Below are 14730 nucleotides of genomic sequence, written 5' to 3' on the forward strand. Positions count from 1 at the left end.
TCTTAAAGCCTTAAAGCACTGCATCACTTATCACAGCGAGGAACGCAAATAAACGATCACTTACTGTGATTTTGGTTCTTCATTCCTGCGATGGTATGTCTATACTCATTACTGGGAATACTTTGTTAAAGACGGAAACTAATGTTCAACGATGATTGAAACTAGATGAGTTTACCTTAAAAATGTAGCATATGGTAATACTATTGAGATCTCAATCAGCAGGCTTCTTCTCAGTCAACACGCTCGTCGGTGAAAACGAATATTTACATAGGTCTAATAAGTTTTTAAATTAATCTGATATTGTGTGTTATACATGTGTTAATTCAGAAATGCTTCAATATCATAGACTTCATATCTATCATACATTATCAGGGGCAACACTTACTGTAAATAAACAATAGATCAGACTTCCTACTGCTCAAAGCAACTGACCTGATAAACAGCGTAGAGTTAAATATCTGGTGATGGACTCCGTGATATAGTATTGATGGAATCGTATCCGGTCATCATCATCTGTGAACTGATTCCGTGGCCTTATAAATAAATACTATACATAGGTTTGTACAGTATAACGAGATATCAATCATCTCTATGTGTGAACATTTGCGAAAGTATATAAATAGAAATATATGTAAACTATTAGTAGAATGAAAATTGTAATAGTCAACTGTTGACGTGTTCAAGGAAATAGTCCATTAACACATCCCTGGGCTTGACCCCGACCTTGACCCTGGCATCGAACCTGACCTCGAATCTGACCTCAACCCTGGCATCGACCCCTGGCATCGAACCTGGCCTCGATCATGGCCTCGACCCTGGTATCAAACCTAACCTCGATCATTGGCTTGACCCTGGTATCAACCTTGACCTCAACCCTGGCCTCGACCCAGTCCTTGTGATATCAATAATGTAAAATTGCATTAACTGCAAACTTCGATAAGTCAACACATTTCCAAATGCCTTTTTCTCGACGCGTTTCATATTCATTTTTTGAGTAACAATACTGTTTATTTATGTATTTACAATGAAATAATGTCTTATGTCAGGACATAGATCTATTTCATTCCGTATGTATGTGTGTCATCTATGGACTTTCCAATAAATGGATGATTTCTTTTTGCCTTGCTTAATATCTTCAAAACCACTGTGCACAAAAGTAAAAATACATCGTTACATCCCAGGTATACATGGTCGTATCATCATTAGTAATTATAAGGTAACAACTGTGGGTATTTCTTGTATTGAATAAATTAACCCATATCACGTGACTTTTCTGTATGTCGTTATCGAATAATTAGTAGATCGACTTTTTATGTTGTTTGTTCAGCTGTGTTATGGACATTAACAACAAAGTCTAATTGCTTTCCTGAAAAGAAATAAAAACTCTATCGTGGAAATCCAATGTGTCCATAATTAGTTATCTCGTGTTTACAATCAAACAGGTTTACAACTTAGAAACGGTGAATACTCCGTGCATATTTGGATAGAAACCTATTACATGTTAAATAACCACTGATCCAAAACTCTGCAATATTTACAAATTGATAACAAAGTATGTTGTCAATTAAAAATGAAGTGAAAAATAACATGTAAATATGATTACCGCATTCCCTGTCGAGGAAATCTATTATGAATAATTATTTCATTACGATCGTAAAAACACAGATAAAGCATCCATATGTAGAAAGGGGAGGGTAGGTATCGTATTTACCATGGCAACGATCTAGACTGTAGTAGGAATAAGTAGTTGACCTAAAATACATTTTTATTTTAAAGATGAAATTTGATGAATACACCAAAAATTTAATTTAGATATAGATATGTAGTTATCACTTTTAAAAATAATCTTTGTAATATATACAATATATAGAGGATATTCAATGAGTACGGATCACAAGTGAAATGTAGATATATTGCCACACGAGAGAAACATATTTGAATTTTAAAGGGGAAACTTTGACATTTTCATTTTAATGCATCTTTAAATGGCAAACAAAGGGTGGTTTAACCGTCGATTTAAACATTAAATGAAACGGTGTTCAAAAACGTCTGGAAACTATTTGCGCGCTCTTAGATGTCAGAAGTTTGACGTTTCGATTAAAAACAAGACGGCGCCATTTTGAATAAGCTGCTTTAGGTTTAACTCTACCATTTTATGTTGTTATCTGGTAAAAAAAGCACACAAAACTGTTTTTATATGTCAAGTAAGTGAAAACCAGAAATGTACACAGGAACTATTTGATGGAAAACATACATTGTATGTTTCAGTTGCTGCCCAACAGCACAAATGGACGAGTTTCGATGCAGTGACTACACATTGTAGAATGCACCACTCTGATCGTAACATCACAAGTGATATAATTTTTTCATGGAATAGATAAATTTCAATAAGTCACTGGTGAAAAAGTAATGAATAATGAATGATATATAACAGTACAACTAACGCGTCAATTAGTCAGGACAACCTTAGCAGGCCGTGAGTATGGAATAAAGTACAGCTTTATCTCCGAACATCAGATTACAACGTAGAGGAAGCATACGTTGCATGGGGCTGTCCTCAATATGATTCTGACATTGATCACGGCCTTTAAAATTCACCAAAGTACACATTAATAGGAACATTAGTTTCTTCTGTTTCTCGTAAAGTAAACAATAAGAGAGTTAACCAGTTCAAGACACAGAATACGTTTACTGCAGACAATTCATTTAGAACTTGAAAATCTCCCGAGCGCAATAGTCAATATTTAACAACAACAGATAAAAAACAATTACCTGCTGTCTATAAAATGTCTTCCACATACATATATTTACAAGCATTTTATACATTCGCCTTTTTAATGGAAAAGCAAACTCTTAAAACAATAATATGAAAGCTTTTTGTCTTTTGAAATGGATCCTATTTTCTAAAAGATTTTTTTTTCAGAAACAAGTATTAAAATTTTTTTTTCGCAGATTCTATTGGATAAAAATATCATGAATATTAATCAATTTTCTACGTCATCCTCTTATACATGTACACATACAACACAGCAGTAAAATATCACTATAAGACGGAAAGCGAATTAGATTAACATCTCTGTTATTCCTTCCAATGTAGAGGTGTTAACATATCTAAGCAGATTCCGTATTCAAGGCATGTCCCCGATTGAAAGTGATACATGTCGCATGCTAGCAAAATAAAGTCTCGGATTTCGAAACATGAAGTTTAAAGAAATTTATTGACGCGTTTTTGGTCGTCCTAATGACCGCATTTGGAAACATTCTGTTTTCTTTTAAGAACCCAGGTGTGCTTGTGACCTCAATGTCACTTCCTCTCTACATCTGATATTATTTTCCCCTTATTTATGTCAAATTACGTCACTTCACTTAGATTTACATGGTGTGGTTCGCTGATGAAGAAGGTTTCATTGTTAGTTACTCCTTTGATACTGCACTTCCAGTTTGTTTTATCGACTTTGAGTTCAAATGACAGCTTATATCACACATCGGTATGACATTTACTCCTAATGTCTGACTAGATGTTTATCAAATCGCATTGAAAGTACTGATTTTCAGTATTTTAATAATGTTGTAGTTTACGATTATTCAACTCAAAGACGTCTGGGGACTATGGTGATAATGTCAAATTGTATGTTGTGTGTTGATTTATTGGTTTATTTCTTACTGGCAATAAACTTACAAAGTGTTGCATTACACACTGGGAGACGATTTCTCAAACATATTGGAACAAATCTGAGAATTGGCTCAATGTACATCTACATCCATATTTTTTCAAATGTTTAAATTTGTCTGTAAACCTGCAAGACTTCAATACTTTAGTCTTCTTGTATCACTTGTGAGTCTTGAAAAAGCGACAAATCTTCGGATTCGTTATTAGACTATACTATATCGAATTATTAATGTGTTCTGAAATGTCCTGTTTGCATTAAGGGTAACATAAGTATATCACGACCTATATTTCTTAGTGGATAGTAACATCTCAACAACACAACACACATAATAGTCAAATGTTAAGAATTATTTCTCATTTGAAACTTTTGCGACACTATTCTTATTCCTGGAATATAGACAAAAAACAAGAAAGGAACAGATAAATTAGAATGTAGTGAAGCTAAGAAAAATTTACACGGAGGCTTACGGAAAAGTACAAGGAGATTAAGACAGTGTGTTCTTGAAGTGTAAGCGTCTTCTGCTCCATCGACGACATCCGCCATGATTATTGTGATTATTGATTAGGGTCTACCATTGAACGTGTTTTACGATTTTAAATTATTCATTAAACCTGCATTAAGAAAATGTTTAGTTTGCTCTGAAATATTACATTTAAAGAGAAATATATATCAACATTATCGGTGCAGCTAATTGGCAACTTTACTATTCAGGTTGAATATTCAACCCTTACTGATCACAACTAAAACTCAACATACGTGATTTCATCGTCTCGAAATCATTAACGATATAAAGATATTCTAGTGTATCTGCTATGTATAATGTGTTTGCTTTTTTGTGATAAAAGGTAACTTGAAGTATGTTTTTTTTTTTTTTTTTTTTAAATAGCAGGTAAACTCTTGGTGTTGATTTATGCACACGGAAGTTTGCCCTTAATCAATGTTATCCTTTAACTTGCGAGAAAGCATCGGGCTTGCTTTATTGTAGTAATTACCTCCCCTTGATGAACAAACCAAAGGATCGTGGGTAAACCCCATTTTACCACTTGGAAAATTGTTGGGAGAAGGGAATTAAGTTCTCCATAATGATTAAGTCTTTCACCAACCCACTTCCACCTTATCATTATGTTTTTACATATGTCATTTCAGTAGGTATTAAGTGGTGAATGTATTTTTAAGATACTTGTAGCAAACTGTGTAATTGTTTTCCGTTTTCATATGCCAAGCTGTATTTCCCATTTGTATTGTTCTTATGATTAAGTATCAATACGTTTATGAAGTACATTAAACGTCACCAAATGGTACCTTTTATTCATTCACATCATTCAATGAATGCATACTTGACAAGAAGAAGGATGTTAAGAGGGTAATTTTCTCCTAATGCTACAACGATACTGACGTCATGGATGCATTTTCGTATTTATGTTTTTTGGTATTATCTCTTTATTCTAAACAGATGTCGGTATCACACATTTCGTTTGAAGGATTGTGGTTGTTTAGCAGACCCATTGACATAATTATCCACTCAAATACTTATGCGTACCAATTGTTAGTCGTGTTGCAATAATGATAGGCATGCTGTCAGAACACGTTAGTGATACTGTTACAATGTCTAGCTTATATTATATGCAGTCATTATCTAATAGTAAAGCATGGAGAATGTTGTTTTTCGTTCGTTAACCATGTCAAAATACATACTCGCTTAATCTTATAACGAGTTCTAATGAAAATTTCTTTGTGATTAATTACCAAATCAATTTAGTATTTGTATAGTATACTGAAGAGGAAGACTTTCAAACTGGAATATCTGTCTACTTGGTTATTACACCTTATAGGTACATATCTTATGTTATACTACTAATGCCTGGAACTATCAGATACCTGCTACAAACAGCGAAAAAATACCAGCATGTTAACGACATATTCATTTAAACTCTAAAGCATAACATATAGATAAATGCGAGATTGTGTGTGCAGAACATCTACCATAGTTTAACTGTTACCATGGTCGTCTTTTATTATGAAAGGAGAAATTACAAAGATTGGTTCAAGTTTCATATTCAATCTGAAATCTGTATTTATATTTTGGGCCACTTAAAACTTATGGAAAATGATAAGTTTATGCGAGGGCGGAAATGACCTTAAGGTCATTTGTGTCCTCGTACCCAGTATCAGCACTACTTAAATGTTGCAACGTTGCATCATCTAAGTTTGATGGTTTCCGATAAATTTTTGAAAGTTCTATATTACGGCGCCCGTAGATCAACACACACGTGATATTGATATTGTGATATGCTGCCATGCACTAGCTCCTCTCAGATACAACATTGTGAGAACAAGTACACTGCAAACACATACTGTACATTGAAGCATCAACAGCAGTTGTAAATTATCTTAATCATAACACCTGCCGAAAAATTGTACACTTCAAAAAAGGCTTAAATAAATACAATGATGAAATCTGCTACAGTTGTAGTGCAATTAGTATGCAGTTAAACATTAATACGACTATACAGAGTGTGTTATGGAGTCGATTGCCTGAAGTGGAGGGATCGTTCCTATCAGGTGCACTTTGTTGACGGTGCTATCAGGACAGGGCAAATGAACGGAGAAACAGTAGCCAGATCAGCAGTATATAGTTGCTGTAACGTGGTAATGTTGATATTAATGTGACGTTATCGTTCATGTATGACGGCAATCGTCGCCGGTGGGCGAAACATGAAGCTAGGTAGTGTTTTAATTAATGTTTGTATTTCTTATCAATGTGAACGAGACTAGTTGTTTTCACTTAACCTTCGTTATCAAAGAATTACAGAATTGTTGATATCGTAAATATCCTATTCCTACCCAAAACCGCAACCGGGATCTTCTATATATTTTCTTAAGGTGTTTTCTTAACATCATTCAGCAGATAAGTATTATTTTTAAACACTATTATAAAACACTTCACTATTCGAAAAACAGAAGCACTAACTATAGCAAAACGGAAATATGGTTGTGTCTCGTATCCCTGGTGGGTGTACTCGTAAAAAAGGTTCCTTCATTACGACAAGATCAATTATGTTTCAGTAAGATCATTTTTTTAAGTGTCACATGAGAGAGAATATGTATGTGTGATGAGATGATATGTTAAAATTATGATGTAAACATGTCTTCGGGATTGATTATATCGAATTGATTTCTATTAAACATAAACTTTCGTTGATCGTATCTTGTTTTAATGTATATAAACCTTTGATGATCTTGACTCATCTGATTATAAACAAGTCTTTGAAGATCTTATCATCCGTTCCACCTAATAAAACGAGATATGTGTCTTCTTACTTTATGTTTTCCACTAGTGTTTTTATCCTTTTTAGAAACGGTCTTTAAGAATTAGTATAACTTATACATAGCAAATGTTATGGGAGACAATTCGACACATATAGTGTAATGTTTATTAGGATATGGAACTTTATATTGGTGACACTTAAACACCTGTCGGTTTCTCGGTAATTTGGGCCGATCTAGCTATTCCACTTGATTTTTTATGCCGTCAGATATATGTTAGAGAGTGTCCGCGAAAACTCTAGGTTCTTAAATCATTCATTGTTTGCAAATAAGAACTCAATTTTAATTCAGTGGACGAAAAGACGAAACAACTGTTTGATGCAAATTAATAAATTGTTTGGTTCTTTAATACCAAACTTTAACTTTGTATTAAAAGGTGTTATTTATTTTTGCGTTTCTTGTACAATCGCTTTACCATGACAAAATATCATTTCTAGTAGAACCAGTGATTCTACTGGTCTGAGGCACTTACTGGAAAATGATGTGTTTTGTTCTGTTAATACCAGATCTGTTATTCAACAGAGGAATGCGATCAAGACGCCACAAATGCAGTATTATTATAAACCTTTTGTTTCAAAACATAAAGTGCTCTTGGTTTTACGGTTTTGCTTTAGCGTTTCTCCCATCAAAATGCAGCTTGATTTGCTACTGTTTTTTACTGCCAAAAATATATATACGTATGCCTCTATTTCTTTTCAAAGTGAAGAAAGAGTCGGCTAATTAGTGTGATGTGTGGTTAACAAAGGAAAGGTATACCTGCATCTGTTATGTAAGTATCAACCTTCCCACGCGTACAAACAAAACATGAATGTGCATAAGCCATCATAACAATTATTGCGTGCTTGAACACAAAAAGGCTCTCGCAAACTGTTTGTGTGTTCTACCGTAATTCACGATCCTCTGTTCCATACGTTACCCTTAGTATAAAGGCAATTAGTGACATACATAGATATAAAAAAGAGAAGAAAAAAAATGGAAAGGTGAGCCAGAATATCACATACTACTCATATTAGTAAAAAAAGTACTGTAGAAGCATTAGTGGTTGTACTGGAAAGTAGTGGCTGCCAGAAAATACAAATGTTACCAGGAAAATGTTATATGATAGTGTTTACAGCAATAGACAAAATCACAGTTGATACAAGTGCATAATATTTATGTGATCAATACAGGGCATTACAAAAAACAGCAAAGAAAATACCGACATATCAACGTAATATTTATCAAAACTTGATGAAGTTAGTGCAAGATATGAACAAATTAAAGATACACATTGAGACTCCCGAAACGTATGACGTTTAAACTCCTCAATATTGTTAACATACTCAGGGAAGAAATGAGTTCGGCGGAAAATAAGGACTAGACGTGCTTTTGAATTCTATCTATCACATAGAATTATATATTGGCAAAACCCAGCCCGGATCTCCTTTTATATATTCCAACTCGAAATAGATATCTGAAAAAAACCCTTTAGCAAATATTACAGTCCCCACTGTTCGAATGAAGATGTACTTTTGTGCATATTTTATTGGTCGTCGTGTGATAACCCCACACCCATCTCCCCTTTTGTTGTCATTGTAAAAGCGTTCTTGACGATGAAACTAAACGAGGAATTGTTGTGAAGTCCTTGTAGTTTACGTCTGTTGTCTATTGACTGGTTAAAGAACACGATGACTGATAGTTTTATCAGGTAACCACATGCAACTTCAGGTACCAAATAATTAGAATCAAACAATTCCAAAAGGCAACACAGAAGAAAATGATCTCCCTGTGTTTTGCTGTAGTAAACATTTTTTTCTTTTGTCTTACAGATGTCAGCTGGCATCTGGCCTCCTGTAAATTGTTTTCTGTATTCGTGTCAAAGGAGACAAGGTTACCTTTAAGTGTCAAAGAACACACACAATATTATAATCAAAATAATGATAACTACCCCGTCGATATAGTGTATGACTCCTGCTACTGTCAAAGAGGGAACGAACATTAGGTCAAAAGCGAGCATACATAGATCTCCCGATCTGATACACATAATTTGTCACGTACAATGAGAATCATCAACCACTTTACACGTCCTGAATCTGATCCAATGAATACCTTTCACCACTAGGCTTAAGCACTCGGCAAACAAATGATAAAAGAGTTCCCCGGTTACCTTATCAGATATACTATACGATCTACCATGACTGAATATTTCATTTTATATAAAATCAATGTCACATTCACTCTTTACAAAAATGTACCATAAGATCAAGCTTCAGAGTAACGTTGAATAATTTGATATTTTGACAAAAACGACATACATTACAATATGATTTAAAGCATGGGTCAAATATATGTATATCTATAAGTGAAGCTGGGGATCTATCAGAACTATAGATATGAAAGAACTATCGTAGATTAACGTAAAGCATTGAGATATAGAAAATGGTCATGTTGTTGGCGTAGTTCTAATTTTTACCTTCATCGTACCCTTTATTCAAATGTTCCCATTTCAATAATGTGTCTGTAACCTGTAGATGCCTAGTGGTAAAAGTCATACAAACTAGACTGAAATACCCAGTATTTCTAGTGTACCTCTCACTTTGTGAACTGGCCTGTGCTCCAAATAGTCCATCGATTTTACTAAAATACTCTCTTTCTGGAATCAATGAATGTTGTTTTATCACGATTTTCGTGCAAGATGTCGTAAACTGACAAACAAGCACGTGACACAAGGTTTCAAAAGATGCAGATTGATGTAAATTTTGGGAAAATCTTACGCTCGTCATAATGATATCATCGAGAAATATCATATTCTTTGAGCGATATGAAGTCGGACATTTTTAATACTCATTACCTTGCCTGTTGCTTTCGTTCTTGTATGCATTGTTCTCATATGAGAACATGACATTACATACTGGAATTGACCAAGATTTACATGGTGGGTGTCATCAATGAATCAGAAGACGCCTGCTCTTTCAGAAAAGCTTATGTTAATACCCTTGTACTTTACAGGATTCTACGTGTAAATCTTTATCTTATTCATATTTTGACCTATTTTAATTGAATTTTAGTTTACGATTGTGTTCATGTGTTGGTATTTTCTTGCCTTTTTTGTTAGAAGTAACTTCATGAAGAACCTTTTTTTTCAGATTAAGCAATAAAACGTTTCCGTATAACAAGTTACCTTTCAATATGTGACATTTCCAAGCGAAGAGACATTTCTAAACTTTTTTATCAATGAATCTCTAATAAAAACAAGCCGAACACTTCCATTTTTTATTTTGATATTTCGCTTATCGCAATGATGCTTAACTATGTGGAGTTCTAAAGATTCTCATATCAATACCTAACATAGTTGTGACACTGCTTTAGATAAGTTTATTTCTGTGTTTATTTTTGGCGTTTAGAGATGTTTGCTGCTGTACCAAATATTATCCAGACGGATATTTGATGTCATTACGGCCTTACGATATACTTTCTCTCTTTGACGATTCCACCCAGAATTGTTCTGTACTTTCAGTCTAATCAAATATCACCTGTATCGTTAAAACATGCAACAATGTTTTTTTTCTTTTGCTATCCGTAGTGTCTAACTGAATTTACACAATTATATTGTTGCCAACCCAGCCTTTCAGAAAACTCTGATTCAATAAGGTAAGTTGTGTTGTGAATTATATACAATCTAACGACTGTCTTTGAACCACCGGAATCCCATGTGTCCAAGAAGGCAAACTTACAATGCCAAATATTTTCTAATTTGGCGATTTCACGACAAACAAAACAATTTAGCCTCTAGGTTTATATCAATATATCATTAGAATCTAAACTCTAAAACGCGGTAAACATTATACAAGTATATAAAAACAACATGAAAATACCAACAAGTCAACATAACATATTCCAACCTCAAATACAATAAAACTAGAGCAAAATGAACGGAACATTCACACAGAGACTCCTGAAAAAACTACAACGAGACTAAGACCAGGTGTTCCAGAAATTCACCGCGGTGAGGACTCTTAATCACGAATCAATATATATAAAAAACGAAAAATGGAAATTTCAAATTCGAGTTTGAAAATTATTTCGAGAATCAATTTGGAAAGAATAACGCAGTGAGGAAAATATAATTCCATTCCCATTAGAAGTAATTTTACTGTTAGTGTGGGAATTGTTAGATGAGTTTTCTGGACGTTAATATATCTTTTCACCAGGAGCCAATATCAGACTGTTTAATTTCCAGTGCGTTATGTAATAAGTGTTTAATGTAAAGTCCGTTGGTTGAATGAGGTTATCGTGTCGTAGTTTTTCAACGATTTCCTGTGAAATCGATGACTGGTCAAAGTCTGAGTCCGTTGGTAATAACAAGTGTTCGTACGGGTCAATAATCTTGCTTTGTTCCTCATTTACTCTACCCGGGTCTAATGACCACTAACGGACAAGAATTTCCAACAACATACATAAACGGAAGGCCTATTACGTCAAATTGTGGATTTAAGTACAAATAACTTTGTTGTGTTATTGGCAATTAACAGAAAAGCGGTCATGAACCAGAATTAATATCCACAGTCAAGCTCTTGGATATGTGACACAAGTCATACGAAACCGTTGTACAATTCTGATTGTATATTGGTAATATACAGGATTGTACCGTAACAACGGCCAATTTCACCGTGCTACAAGTCAAAGCAGATCATATACCTGTTTGACACCAAAATACAACTTTTACACCTTTAAACAAAATATAATGTGCCAGTTCATTTCTTGCCTGGAGTATGCGATGAAGATGAATTTTACTGACAAAAGGGATAGATATTAAGAAATAACAAACCAAGTCATTTAACACAGCAATAAACCAAAAAATATATATATCACCATGGCAACATAATCATCATCGAACACTTTGATTTTGTCGCATGTTCTAATGTATCGGTTTAATTTTTCCATTACTGTTGATATCATTAAATTGTCGATGTCATAATTTTCCTTATGGTGTCGATGAACTGCATTTTTAATACCATAAATGTCCTAATACCGCTGATATCTTAATCGTGTAAATATCTAAGTTGTCCTGATACTGACAATGTACAAATACTGCAAATAATGTCCTTATGTTATAGATTACTGAATACTTTTTCATCCCATTATATTGTAAATATCTTAATAGTATAAACTTTTATTCAAGAACACTCTTGTCTTCTCTGCTGTGATAGAGTCAAAATGAACCTCAAAGGTTTATTCCTGGTTTATAAAATCCTGAAAAAAGCTGTTTTCTTGAATATATTCTATTTTTTCTTGTAGATGAATGTGTGTCAGTAATGTTGGTTCGGGGATGTGTAGGTGTCATTATACTTTTAAGTGTAATATATGAAGTTGCACTATCTCCGATACCTGGGTGAGAGTACAGGGCCTAACGAATATAGTTATCTCCGATACCTGAGTGATAGTACAGGGCCTAACGAGTATAGCTATCTCCGATACCTGAGTGAGAGTACAGGGCCTAACGAGTATAGCTATCTACGGTAACTGAGTGGATGTATACCTGTTTTCATCACTCTGTTCTGCAGATGTTGAGTTCACGTTTCCTTTTCATCGCCTTTGTTAGCATCCTGTTTATAATACTGTCGACTTTTGTCCAACAGGAATGTTATGCTATCATTTTGTATATTTTTCAGTATTGTGAACTTGATAATCCGTGAATTGATGTTGGATTGTTTGATTATAACTAATTTATTTACCACATTCGGTTATCATATTAAGTTTGACAAAGTCAGTATCAAAACAAGCGGACGATGTCTTAACTCGTGGCTAGCCATGTTTCTATATATAAACCAATAACTACCAATACCACGGTACTATGCACCTATGCCTTGTATTAACATCGGCACTTCTAAGACACTGGCGATTTATCTAAGTATTTCAACCATACAACTTCTGTTTTATTAACGATCGTCTACAGAATAGTCTGATCCATGCGAGCTAACACAGGCACAACATGACGGAGCTACAAAACACGACGACTTATGAGAACGATGATCAGTCACAGCGTACTTACCAGAAGGAAGGAAGTGTATGAGATAATCCTGGGTCACAATATAACAGTGGCTTGTTGGCCCAGTGGTGTAAACAATGGTCGCCTGGGGCCAGATGTTCGTCCGTTTGTTCGTATACGATATGTACAGCACGGGGAGATGATGTTGCTACGATTATCTGTCAATGAGTGGTACTGCGGATTCACACACGTGCGAACCTCTCCACCTTTTCTGCCGTCACTTACTATTGATGTCGTTCTCAGTACTGCAGTGGTTGATGAGCGCTTCTAAGGCATGGGGGCATATTATAGAGGACTGGGTACATGTGTGATAAGTAGATATGCGTAAGCACAAACATATACATGTTGACATCTATTCATATCCATTCTTACATAGTCTTGTAACCTATAAACCTTCAGCGGATAAAAATAACCAAGCATTTGCATGAAATTTTTTTAATGAATTTGGAAATCGGTGTGATCATCCTTTACATACAGATAGTATATCCCATTAGAATATCGATGATGGCCATTTCACTATTAAAGCCTTTATACAAATTGTGATTCGTCGAACACTCGGCATAATCTAATATAATCTTCCTCAAAATTAAGTTTAGAAATCTCGACATAATTCAATAATAGTTTCATACAATTAAACAAAATGTACTTCATTTATTCCTTAAATGTAGAGAAATTGCTTAAACTGGATCTAAAAGTTGCGGACATTGTTGTAAAATACATTAGTCAATCTCTATTAGCCGTTTAATCGTCTAACGAATTTAATGTGTAAGAATTACTTTGGAACCGTTTACTTTTGATCGGCATCTGTAATTGGAATATCCAACCTTTTCTCTCCGCATTTTGTGGTGTGCATTGGTGCATTATCTTTGTCCACTGATCCTATAAGTTTGCACTCAGTTTACACGCGCTGCAATTGTAAGGCACGTTTAATCAAACAAAGTATAATATATCCGAACAAATTCGAAACACATTTCTCTGTAAGGATTTCGAGAGCATGTCTATTGTGGCTTGGTAGGCAACATCGACCTCTTCTGTGTTATCTGCCATAACTGGTGTTGTTTAACAACATTTTTTAAAACCATTATTGCATGTAATACTTGCAGGCTGCAAATTGAATTGATATAACCGAAACTGGCATTGCATTTTGTTTTTATTACAAATAAATAACATGGCATATACGCTTTGTCATTTGAAAGTGTCTTATATCATTTTGATATCTTTTGCTAAATCAATATTGTATTGTTGACGAAATTGAGCGAATAACCTATTTTTTAGAAATCAACTTAATGATATTTATAGGTAAGTGTAAGTGTAAAATCTACTCTTGGAACAAAGGAGTACTCATATCAGCACGTATCCTCCGAACATTTGTAACGATGACAACCAAATTATCTAATGCACTATGGCACCCGATAAACAAATGAAGCTAAAATTCAGTCTTCCACAAGTAGGAACTTCCATTTAAGTTGCAATACTGTTAATAAATTATCGTGACTGCGACCTTCAAACTGTGATAATGGGCAAAGGCCTAATCCTACAGGTGTGACTGGAATTCGCCCAACAGACAAAGTAAACTCTGACGCTTTGAACAACACAAGACCTTGTCCCTTGTGGTCAGGGTAGTGCATTGTACATTTAGATACTACACCTCTACACTCCGTCTTCTTATTCTACTTTTTATGACGTAGTGATGTTAAGTGCATA

General features: G+C 34.4%; 1 protein-coding gene across 2 annotated transcripts in view; it reads right to left on the minus strand.

Moving 5' to 3' along the window:
• LOC132563204 (glycine receptor subunit alpha-2-like) overlaps nt 1-13271 on the minus strand; it is a 57094-nt gene extending 43823 nt beyond the window's left edge. For both annotated transcript variants that reach the window (XM_060227959.1, XM_060227967.1), the window contains exon 1: nt 13030-13271. The gene's annotated coding sequence lies outside the window, so the exon portion shown is untranslated. The remainder of the gene's footprint in view (nt 1-13029) is intronic.
• Between the last annotated feature and the right edge of the window lie 1459 nt (nt 13272-14730).

This window comes from Ylistrum balloti, unplaced genomic scaffold (genome assembly GCF_031769215.1).
Source record: "Ylistrum balloti isolate Yb309-2 unplaced genomic scaffold, AGI_CSIRO_Ybal_v1 Utg369674, whole genome shotgun sequence".
Taxonomy (NCBI): Eukaryota; Metazoa; Mollusca; class Bivalvia; order Pectinida; family Pectinidae; genus Ylistrum; species Ylistrum balloti.